Source organism: Zosterops lateralis (assembly GCF_965231275.1).
Source record: "Zosterops lateralis genome assembly, chromosome: 1".
Classification (NCBI taxonomy): domain Eukaryota; kingdom Metazoa; phylum Chordata; class Aves; order Passeriformes; family Zosteropidae; genus Zosterops; species Zosterops lateralis.
Window position 1 is genome coordinate 16,488,353 of NC_139762.1, and position 11,334 is coordinate 16,499,686.

The window sequence follows — 11,334 nt, forward strand, 5'->3', positions numbered from 1 at the left end:
GCACTGGCCAGGGCGGGTAGGGTGATGTGGGACTGTCTCTACCTTGTTACAGTTGGATCAGCCCTGACAACATCTCCTCTTAGAGAGAATCATAAAACCATAGATTGATTTGGGCTGGAAATCACAAAATCATCTAGTCCCAAGCCACTTGCAGTGGGCAGTGACACTCATCATTAGCCCAGGTTGCTCAGAGCCCCATCCAATTTGGTCGCAGAGCTCACCCTGGGAAACATCAAAAGGCCACAAAAGATCCGCCCAATCTGCTTAGAGCTTATTTTTCTTTTTTTTCTTGTTCTAAAGCAAGACAGCTAAGCCAAAGCTAAATCTTGTCCTTCCCAAACAAGTAAAAGGCCTGAATAATGTACTTTGTTTGAGACACAAGGATCTGATCCCCTGATGTATCACAGACTCCCTGCATCACTTTTGGCAAACCACCTTTGATGGATTTTCATACACTCAGCACTAAAGCCAAGTCGTTATAGTAACTATATGAGGCAAGAGCCCCAAAAGATCTCATTTCCCCTTGTCCAGAGTTCTTTGGATAAATTAGCCCATTATTTTACTTACTTATGGAAGCTCAGCTCTTCTGAAAACCTGCCTGCACTTGGCAGCCCCAAGTTCTTAGGAAATTTTATCCCCACACCTCTCTGTCTCCATTCCCATCTGTGTACTGAAATAAACCATCTTTCCTTGCAGCCCTTTGTCTGGCTTTTCTGTTCCAACCACAAAGGCAGGTGGTGAGACCTCCCTCATGTGAGGTGTCCTGACATGTCTTTCATGGCAGGGCACAAACCTCTGGCAAACATCTGCCTGCCCCTGTTACACAAATACACACTGTTGGCAACAGGAATTGAACTTAAAAAAGTAAACTGCACAGAAGAAGGACATTGGAAAGAGAAATAAAACATTATGTTAGATTCCTCTTTGATGCACTTTAATCAGTTTTCTCTTGTAAGATCCTGAGTGTTTGGGACCTATTTCTGCTGTGTACACTTGGAGGATTAAAAGGCACATTTGTTGCAAAAGGCAGGGAAAATCTTCTCTGGGTTTCTAATAATGAGGATGAATAAGGATGAGCATGCTTTCTCTGGGGTAAGTGTCAGAAGGAGCAAAACACCAGGAGTTCCCAGGAAGTAGAGAGAAACTGCATTTAAGGTCAGAGCAGTGGCTTAAGGTCAGGTCAGAGCAGGAAAGTGAACTTTCCTCAATTTTATGGTCATAGCAATTTTTTTTTCTCTCTTTTTTTTTCTAAAAGTCATGTTTAGCATAGGATTTCTCACATACTGGAACTGCTCCTTTGAGCTGTGGAAACTTACTCACAACCTAAGGTGCAAAGGTCATTGGACTCAAATTATGCACTGCCTCTAGCAGACCAAAACTTATTCCTTCCTGTTTGCATTCTAGAAAATCAAGCCTCACAATCTGGATGTGCACTGACTGGCAGTGTTTAGAAGCAAAGGAGAAAAATAAGGCGAAGAACTTTTTGGCAAAGTTCTGATAATCAGACTCAGACATGCACTAAGACTAAAAAGCTCATAGTAACCATTCCCAACAAAAATTCCCAAGAAAGCAAGGTAAAATTAAGGAGAATAATGCAGTGGCTGGCAGATGAGTTCCCAGCTCCATCCTTCGGAGACACAACTTGCAGGCCTGACAGGGTTGTATTTTTGAAATCTTGAGTGCATTGTAGAAAAAGTGCCAGTAGCTTCTTCTAAGCCAGGGCATTTGGCACTTTATGGGCCAAGCCCTGCTCTGAGGTTGTGCTGTGGATGTACTGGCACTGCCTGCCAGGGAGCTCATCACAAGGCAGTGATGATGGAAATGGGCTCAGCCCTGTGACGCATGGCCTGCTCTGCTTTCACCTGCAAGTCAGAAAACACATAGAAGGCCACAAGTCTTAATGTGGGCACCCATACTTCAAGCTGGTCCATTCAATATGAATGAAGAAATTATCCCAAAAAGATTGACAACTGCATCCATGGTCCGTGTCTTCACATTGCATGGAACTGCACTCCTGTGCTTGCCCCCTTGCTGCCATGGTATTCCCAGTTTCAGTGCCAAATCACCATTCCAGACATAGTCAGGGAGGACCCCTGCACAATGACAGTGATGCAGTGATATTGCCCATCACATAGAAATTTGCACCTTGGTTTTGCTCATGTAAATGTTCACACTTCTGTCTTCACAAACACTTCTAAGTTTCCTGTGTTACAGCTTTGTATGGATGCCCCTGAGTTTGAAGCTGTGTTTTTTAAACTGTAACAATCTGTGTGGATTTCAGTCCTTACCATACCCTTTGCAGTGCATTTCAGTTCTCTACAAAAAAGCCCAGGCAGTCTGTTCTGGGCTGTATGCAGGGAATATCTTGGATACAACATCTTTTGCTTTTAGCAAATCTCTTCAAATCAGTTTAAGACAGGAGCAGTTTGAAGCTCTTACTCTCTGAGAACTACTTGGCAGCTCAAATGAGATGAATTAAGCCAGGGTCCAGAAGATGTGACGTTGTCACAGCAGGGTCAGCAGCAGCCTTAGCCAGCATCCTGATCTCTGTTTGCAGATGGGGTGAAAAAACCACTACACCCTGTCCTCAGCCACAACAGGACAGTGAGATATCACAGGCACTTTTTTCTCAGAGCACCTCTGGCTCTCTGGGCACCAAGCCAGGCTGCTGTTCCCTACTACTGCTTGGTGTCTCCCTTGCCCAGATGCGAGTGAGCCATAGCCCAAGGATGTCCAAGGAGAGGAAGGCAAGGTAGTGTGCTGCCAAAATTCAGGCCTACACAACATTTTCCGTTATTGTTCAGATTTGTCTCCTTGGTCTCATTATATTTTTTCTTTTCCATTTTGTTTGTCTTCCTTTGAAGCAGATATGGTTGAATTTGTTATGAATTCTCAGAAGCAATGCAGCATGATTCCTGTACATCTGTGTGTGCTGGTATTCCAGAATGACTTATAAACAGGGTTTTTTTAAAGATTTGTATTTGAGGCAGACCAGAAAAACAAACTTCCACTATGGGAAAACTTGTAAGATTTGAAAAAGTTTAGGAAAGCTCTCTTGTGTGGAAGCAGAGATGCCTGCCTGGTTTGCCTGCAGAAGTCTAGCTTCCCTAGGAAGGTTACTTGGAGGAAAGTGGGGAGGGAACCCTTCGGCAAAACCAGATCCAGTTTTCAGTCCTGCAGGTGTGTGGGCTGCTGTGGAGTTCTGGGGCCCTTTGGTGCAGAGGGGTTTTGTATCAAGAGCCCCCACAACTGGGTTTTAACTCCCCTGGCTGCTGCAATCTGTCAAAATCAGCACATTCCTGAAGAACATTCCCATTTTGGCCAACTGGTATCTTCAAATGAAAGAAAACATTCTGCTGGAAAATATCCAGCTGGGTCTAGGCCCCACCATGCCCTGCACTGACACACTGTTCATGCACTGCAGGCTGGCAAAGCTTTCACAAGTAAATTAATCCAAGAGGAGCTTCCACTATGAACCAGAATCAGCTTTGCAATATTAAGACAGCAGAACTCTGTGCATTTCTTAGCCAATCCAAGCAGTGCCATAAATGTGATCATAGCCAGTCCACATCAGCTCTTGTGGAGATAATGTGAACACATCAATAACTCCAAGTCCCATGGAAACCAAGCTGCCTGAAAGCAAACCTGCTCCTTCTCCTCCCATTTAGACTCAACTGATGAGCAAAATGGCAGAGAAGAAATTGCATTAATTAGACACTCTCAGTCCCAATTTACATTTTACTGCCCCTTCATGCCTCCTAAGGAAAAGAAATATAGTGTTGCCTGCATCAGTCTCAAGATAAAATAATTTCTGAACTTAGGAAACCAAAGATCAGAGCTCCTTTTTAGTTTCATTTCCTAAGCATCCACAGATATGTGATTAATCATAGCATTGCATATGTCACCCAGACTTGAGTTTCAGGGTTTTTAACTGAAATACTTTGTTTCATTTTACAGTTAAAGGAACCTAGGAGGTTTTAAATTGCTGTCTTTAAAACACACTGTATGCCATTATCAGATTGATGACTCAAAGAGCAACTCTTGACCTGTGCCTGATTCATCAGACTCTGCTACCTCAGTTCACAGCAGAATGATGAGGGTGACATGGCTGGTGTTGGTGGTCTTACCTGCTCAAAACCACTGGCAAATCCAAGTTCATAGAATTTAGCATCAAACTACGGAGAATCCCTGCCACAGCCAGGATCCAAGCATTGTCCTTTCAGTGACCCTGCTCTTTTCACAGCTTCTCTTCTCCATCTGCTGCAGTCTTGTGCTGTCATGGTGTGTTGTCCCCCTCTTTCACTGCTCTCCCACCACCGGTCCCTTGAGGCTCTGATAAAATTTGGGAGGGGCTCCTAAATGTTCAGGAGGCTAACTGGATCAAAAAGTGAATCTTTAAAAGGAAGGATAATCCTCCCCCTGCAAAAATGTGCCTCCCACCTATTCAAGTGATAGCACTCTGATGCCCGGGGGGTTCTGTGTTTACACCTCACGTAACAAGCTCTGGCTTTCTTCTAATACTCCAGCTCCTGGAATAATCTGATTATGTGAAAATGCCTTATGTGAAAGTTTATTTAAGGAAAATATTAGTAGTTCTCTTATTTGAGGAGAAAAGCTCAAACATATGAAACACAGGGGATCAAAATCCAGGAGGCAAGTTAAAGAGCTATTGGATGATTTTTCTCAGCTCCTCCCTCAGCTTGTGAGATGCTCTCTCACTCATGAGACATTTGTCTGCCTTTTAGGAAGCTCTGTAAACCACAGGCCATGTGAAATTCTGTGAACTACAATTAAAACCATTTATCAATCACAAGTCAGCATCAGGCTAGACTGACATGCTGCTGCAGGACTGGCTGTGCTGGGAGGGGCAGGCACAGGCTGAGCCCAGGGGAGAAGCTGCACCAGGAGTGAAGATGTGCAGCAAGAGCACTGCTGTGCACTTGGCAGTGGACATAGCACAGGTGTGTGAGGAACGACAGGTTACCTGGGTGGGACAGCGAGGTTACACCCACCCAAGTACCCTGTGGAGGTGTCTCCTGAAAGTCAGTCCTGCCTCAGACAAAGCCAAAGTCCTATCCCCTCACCAGGAGCATGTATGCTGGATCCTCTATTATCCCATTTCAGTCAGACAAAACCAAATTGCTCTTTAATTTCTCCTGATCATTTTCTTCTGCCTGCTCAGCTGGTGGTCACTGTAGAGAAGAGCTGGCAGTAGATGCAGTGTGAGCAGATGTTGCCATTAATGTGCTGTTCATCCTTGGAGCAGTGTGGTGCTCATGATGCACTGGTGGCAGGGAGTGTTTCTCATCAGGCTCACTGCTGGGTATCTGTGTTGAGTGGTGCCTACTGGGCTCCCAGCCTCCTGGTGTGAAGGCAAGGCCACCCCATGAGCTGCTGGCCATGCTGGGGAGTCTGTGCTGCAGGCAGGGAGGGGCTCAGGAAGATGCACAAAGGGCTCACACCAGCAGCTCCCACTCAGGCTGCACTGGAGACTTTGGTACATCACTCCCAGCTTCTACAGCTTCAGCATCCACAGCAAGACTGGTCTCACCAGACACAAGAAGTATCTCACTGCAGAGAAGATGAAAACCCTAAAGCAGTTCCTTGAACAGATGATTTTTTGCATTTTTTGCATCCTTGTCTGAAGCTCAGCCATCTGCTCTGGTCCTGCAGAGGCACGATTAGCCGACCCTCAGGGCATGCTGCAAGGCAATTTGCTTCCAGGGCTTTTCCTGGGGCTGCACAGAGTGCCAAAGCAGCTGCAATCTGCAGCATGCCCAGCTAGGGGAATGCAGCACTAATAAGCAACACTAATTAGTTGCTGTGGAAGTGCTTAAAGCAATGGATGGAGACAGCTGCTCTCATACACTGGGATGCAGCACCTTCATTGTGCCTCTTCCTGGCCAAGCAGCTTAAATCCAGCCACAGCATCATGGCCCTGAGCACCTCCTGCTGCTCACAGAGCTCCCTGGAGGGAGGAAGGGCTGGGGAAATGCCCTGACAGCTAGAACTGGGAAGTGAGATGTCCTTTTTCAATCTTCACTCAGTGGTGTTCATTGCCCCAACATCTGAGCACTTCCCAAACATGTCCTGAGCATTCAGCAGGTGAGGAGCTGATGAGAGCAGAGTAAATGCCTGGTTCATGGTGAGGGCTGTGTCTGTACCCCTGGCTGAGATGGGCTACCCCAGCAAGAGCAGTAAAACTGTTCTTACTCTCTCCTCTATACTTGGAACATTATCCATGTAAATTCTTACACTTTCCTATCTCCTAGAGAAATCCATTAGCAGTGATATTAAAAAAAAAAAAAAAAAAAAAAAAAAGGCCCCAGAAATTGGACCCAAGAAGTTTAGCCAGTTTAGAAGAAGGTGTGGCCAGGTTGATCAGCCAGAGGAAGAGGGCCAAAACACAAGTGGTTCCACTGGCCACATCTGATGAACAAAAAGGTGTTAGGCACTGCAGGAGCATCCCTTCCTGTGGATCCCCAGGCCCTTGGAGAGTGTGTTCTGGCTGGTGTCTGCTGCTGCTGCAGCTGTATTGCAAGTGTGGCTGTTTGTTTTGATGGGTATTGTCCTGCAGTGATGAACAGAAAGGTTTTCTTCAATATTTTATTTATTGATCTTTCAGAATAACATTCATCGTTTTGAAAAATATATTTCCTCTTACAAAGGTCAGCTTTTTTTAACTATCCATGCATTTCAACATAGTATTGGAAAATATCAATATAATGAAAATACTGTGTTTGAAAGCTTATAACCACCCCAACTTTGGTGGAAGAAGAGCAGCTAGGTATTTTTGGCCTGGCAGTCGCATTCATGGGAGTGCCTGGCAATTCTGTATCTCAGATTTGCAGTGTGACAGTACCTTTATAGGCAAGGTACTCCTGCCAGAATAGTGAAGGGACTTATCTCCAACGAACATAGTTTGTACTTGTTCATATTGGAGGACTGACAGCAAAGCCAAGCAAGAAATATTTTCTTTCCCTTTTCCTTCTCCTTCTAGTTTAAGCAGGAGGAAGCCGTCTTAAAATGACTTCACTTCAATGTGAGATGGGAAATTGCTTAAATTACTACTGTGAAGGAAAAGAACAAAATAATAGAGAGGACACCAGGGGAAAATGGAGCAGAAAGCAAGAAGCATTTTCTTTTTGCTGTTGGTGTAATGGGCAAACTACAAAGTGTGCTGTTTGTAGGGCTTCTAGAGATAGCTCCACCCAGTCAGGCTGGTAATCTCACCCCATGGAGAGGTGGTTTTGAAAGGAGGCCTGGTGCCACAGAGGCAGGGTCACCTATTCCTCCATGACATCCGAAACGAGCTGCAGCAATCCCAGAAATGCAGGACATACTAAAAGGATCTTTCTAGTGTGCTTTATAGGACTCCTTCCCACTCTGAGGAGACTATATCTGTGAGATGACAGACACTCCCCTAAAAATTATGTAGGCTTATGCACTGTTACTGAACAGCTAAAGGATTGCAGTGGACTGCAGCTGCCCTTAGGGCTCCTCTCTCCAGAGATGGCACAATTTTGCTGGCATCTAACTCCTTCTGGCAGAAACAGCTGATGGTGGTACCCTGGTTGCTCATTTGTGCCCCTTGCCAGGGCATGAGAAGGTTGGTTCAGCTGTATCAGCATGGTTAACCTGTGCCAGGGAGGGGTGGGAGGCACCTGGTCTCCATGCCAGGAAGCCAATCCAAGAGCCATTTCACCCTGTGCATGTCCTGGTTTGGGTGGACACCAGATGGTGCCAAAGGCTGGAGGGGTAGGAGGTGGGTCAGATGCTCAGTCACACCAAATGTGCTGCCAGCCCCACACCCTCCTGCCTCCCCCACTTTCCTCACAAATGTGTCACCCTGCAGAGGCTTCTCTGCCTGCCCATATGCAGGAACCACAGAGAGCCCTGCAAAGGCTCCCTTGCAGCATGGAATTCATGATCCAGCTGGGAACTCGGAGCTTTACCAGGATAAGGGCTGAAGTGACAAGGGCCTGTTTTGGCAAGAGTAGTATTTAACAGCTGTCAAATGTACTGACTTGGAGTAGGAAAAGCTATTTATGTTAAGCCATTACAAAAATTGAAAACGATTTAGCACTAATGCCTACATTTCACTTCACTCTCAGTGGAAGATGTAGTAAAAAACTCTGTGCTCTCAGCTTTCTGTTTAAATGGGCAAGTTTCCGTAGGAAAAATCTCTGGCCTGCTAATAGCTAATCCAGAAATTACTCCACTTTCTCCCTGCTGTTCTCCAGCTCTCCTTTCTAGTTAGATAGATAAGGGGAATCAAGGAATATCCAGCTACAAAATGATTGCTTAAACTTGTTTTATTTCAGGATTAAAACCTTGTCTGAAAGAGATTTTACAAAAATTTTGGTTCTGGCAAAAAGATAAGAGGGAGCTCACTCATTGATATAGAGGATGGGAGTGTTATTTCACTGAAATGAAAATTGAGGGTTTTTTTCCTTCTACAAAATAATTCAGCTAATCAAATCTGAGAAATACAGGAAATCTCAGTTTGAAAAAAATACACAAACATACTTTTACCATTAATCATCCTTTATTCTCTTCAGGGCAACAGGCTTCCCAGTGGTCTTGCCATCATTACACAAACTCAACAAAACCTATAATGCTTGTGTCAGGGCCAGTGATGTTGGGTGCTATAGAGATGGTGTACAAGGTGTCAGACAATCTTTGATAAGTGTCTTGGGTAGTACCAGTGGACAGAGAAGAGCAGTTCCATAGAGCCCCCCTCTCATGGCCTCAGGATGAACATAAACCCAGCTGGAGAGGTGTTGCAGAACACACACCTGAGCATACACAGCAAATTCAAACAAAAGAGCCAGGGAAAGAGTGAAGAGGCTGCAAAAACGAAGTGGATCTTGAAATAAAATGTGTGGTTGGAGTAGTGGGTATCAAAGCTATCACAGCATAAGGAAACATGAAAGAAAAAAATGCATGTGTTGGTTTGTGCTTGGGCAGTGGCATAGGGCATACATGAGTAAAAGAAAAGTCCTGAAATTAATTTCAGAATAGAAATCATGTTTTTGGAGGGCCTGTAAATCATCCAGAAGGCAGGGCTTGCTCTGCTCACTGCCATGAGACACTCTACCAGCTCTCCTGGAGAAAATCCGTATCAAGTAGATGATTTTCAGTGTGACCTTCAACTGAAGTGTGTTAACGCTGGCCCTGAAGTGGTTTCCTCCAGTTTCTGGAAGTGCTGCAATGGGAAAGTCATTGAAGCAGTCATAAGCACTCAGAAAACCCCATCAGGGGACCTGGCATCTCCAGGCTGGACCAAGATTTGGAAAACAGATTTTATTTCCAGAGCTGAGAGTAAACTAAAGTGTGACATTAAAGAAGGCATTCCACCCATCTCTGCTTCCCTTTCACCATATATAAAATGAGCATAATTAATGCTTCTGTATTGTGCTTTCTGTTCTACTAAAAAAATAATAAATATGAGTCCAGTATTAATTATCATTGTTACTATTACATAGAAGACTAAGGCAGCAGGCCAGATCATTCAGTGCTTTATACCAAAGGTACTGACTGTCTTTCCCATGTGCTACATGCATGTGATGTACAGAAATCCTGCTCTCCCTGTCAGTGTAGCCACAGGGCTCATAGACCCACTGCTGAGCTGGAAGCCACCAGCCTTGGCTGGTCATATCAGGCAGGAGATCTCTCAAGGAATGTACCACTGTTGGTCACTTTGGACAGGGGAAGATAAAAGCAGGTGGGTAGGGAACAGCCTCAAGCCCTAATGAGGGGCCGATATCTAACAAGCTCTACCCAACCCACTGATTGCAGGGACAGAGTAATGATGTGCTCTTGCACCCTCCCTGCTGATAGGATTTCTTTATCATCCCTTTAGTGTGAAAATCCTTCCTCGCAAATCAGCATTCATTGTCACCTACAAGCTACCTTAGATCCAGCTGTATTATTTTATGAAGGACTTATGAGGACAACCACAAACTGAAATAACATAACTGAACTGACTCTGCTCTCAGCTGGGATTCAGCCTGAGGCTGCTGCATTATATTAGCTTGGGTTATCTGAAAAGAAAATGCCTTTGACAATTGGGATGGATTTGAAAGGCCCTTCAATATATGCAGTTCAATGAAAATGTGAAAGAGCATCCTTCACCTCTGAGGACTCCGCCTTAGAGACAGGCAGCCACACTCCTTGCAAAGAAACATTGTGCATATTGATATTCAGGGCTGGCTCTTAACCCACTTGACCCACCCTTTTCTGTCTGTGCTGCTTTTACAACCCTCACCCAAACCATCTGCCCTGTCTCCATGTCTGGGTGCCTGCAATGAGCACGTTCATGCTCTGCACCAGGCTTTGGAGCAAAGGTGGGCCTTTTAAAATGGGTTGTCTTGAAGTAACACCTTCACTCTCAATGTTGTCCCCAGTTATTCGAGGAGGTGTGATGTCTTTATACAAACAAAAATTAAGGCTTAAGGTTTGTCTTTGAGAAAGACACACATAACAGACTTGTGCAGAATAATGCGATTTACTTAGTAAGGATTATCCTTCTAAAGGACTGCTTTTTTCAGGATCAATGCTAATTAAACACACAATGGCTGGAAGACCAAAGGTTCAGACCTATCAGATCCATGTTATGAGGTGACTGCAGGAATGCTTTTCCCCAGACTTATGCTCAACAACTGCTTCATTGGTGGAGATTTTCTTAGCAAAGAAAGAAGCATCCCTAGTTGGGAACCTTCATTGCCTTCAAGACTCTTCTCCAGAAGGTTGTTCAATTTCCTTTTAACTTTACCTCAATAGACATGTTTTTAATACAAAACAACCCACTATCCCATGGATCAGTGATGAATAGCATATGGAAAAAATAGCAACAAATAATTGCAGACAATGATGGTTTTGTTTATCTTTTAAAGAAATTTTCTGCTCTTGAAGAACTGTGTAAAAGCAAAAGCTAAGACACAGCTGATGGAAAGTCAGTATGGGATGAATTGGTAGTAAAATTAATAGGGAAGAAGTTCAATAGAAACACAGGAATCTCTGTCAGAACCAGGCCAAGAAGAAAAAAAAAATCAGCAGTTTTGTGACAGTGATGTTGTCTTATATTAATATATAATCCACTATAACTTTTGAAGCAAAATAAATATACAAACATGTTGCCCACATGAGCACAAGTGGTGGGAAACAGACAGTAGGGCTGTGTGTGCTGTGTTCCGTGGGAGTTCTGTGAGCCTGGAGCTGGGTGGGCCAGCCCACACAAGGTCCCTGGTACAGCAGGAGCTCCCAGTTCTGTCTTTGCTGCTGCTTGTGGGTCAGGCTCATCCAAGCCCCCTTTTCCCCAGGGGTGGATGC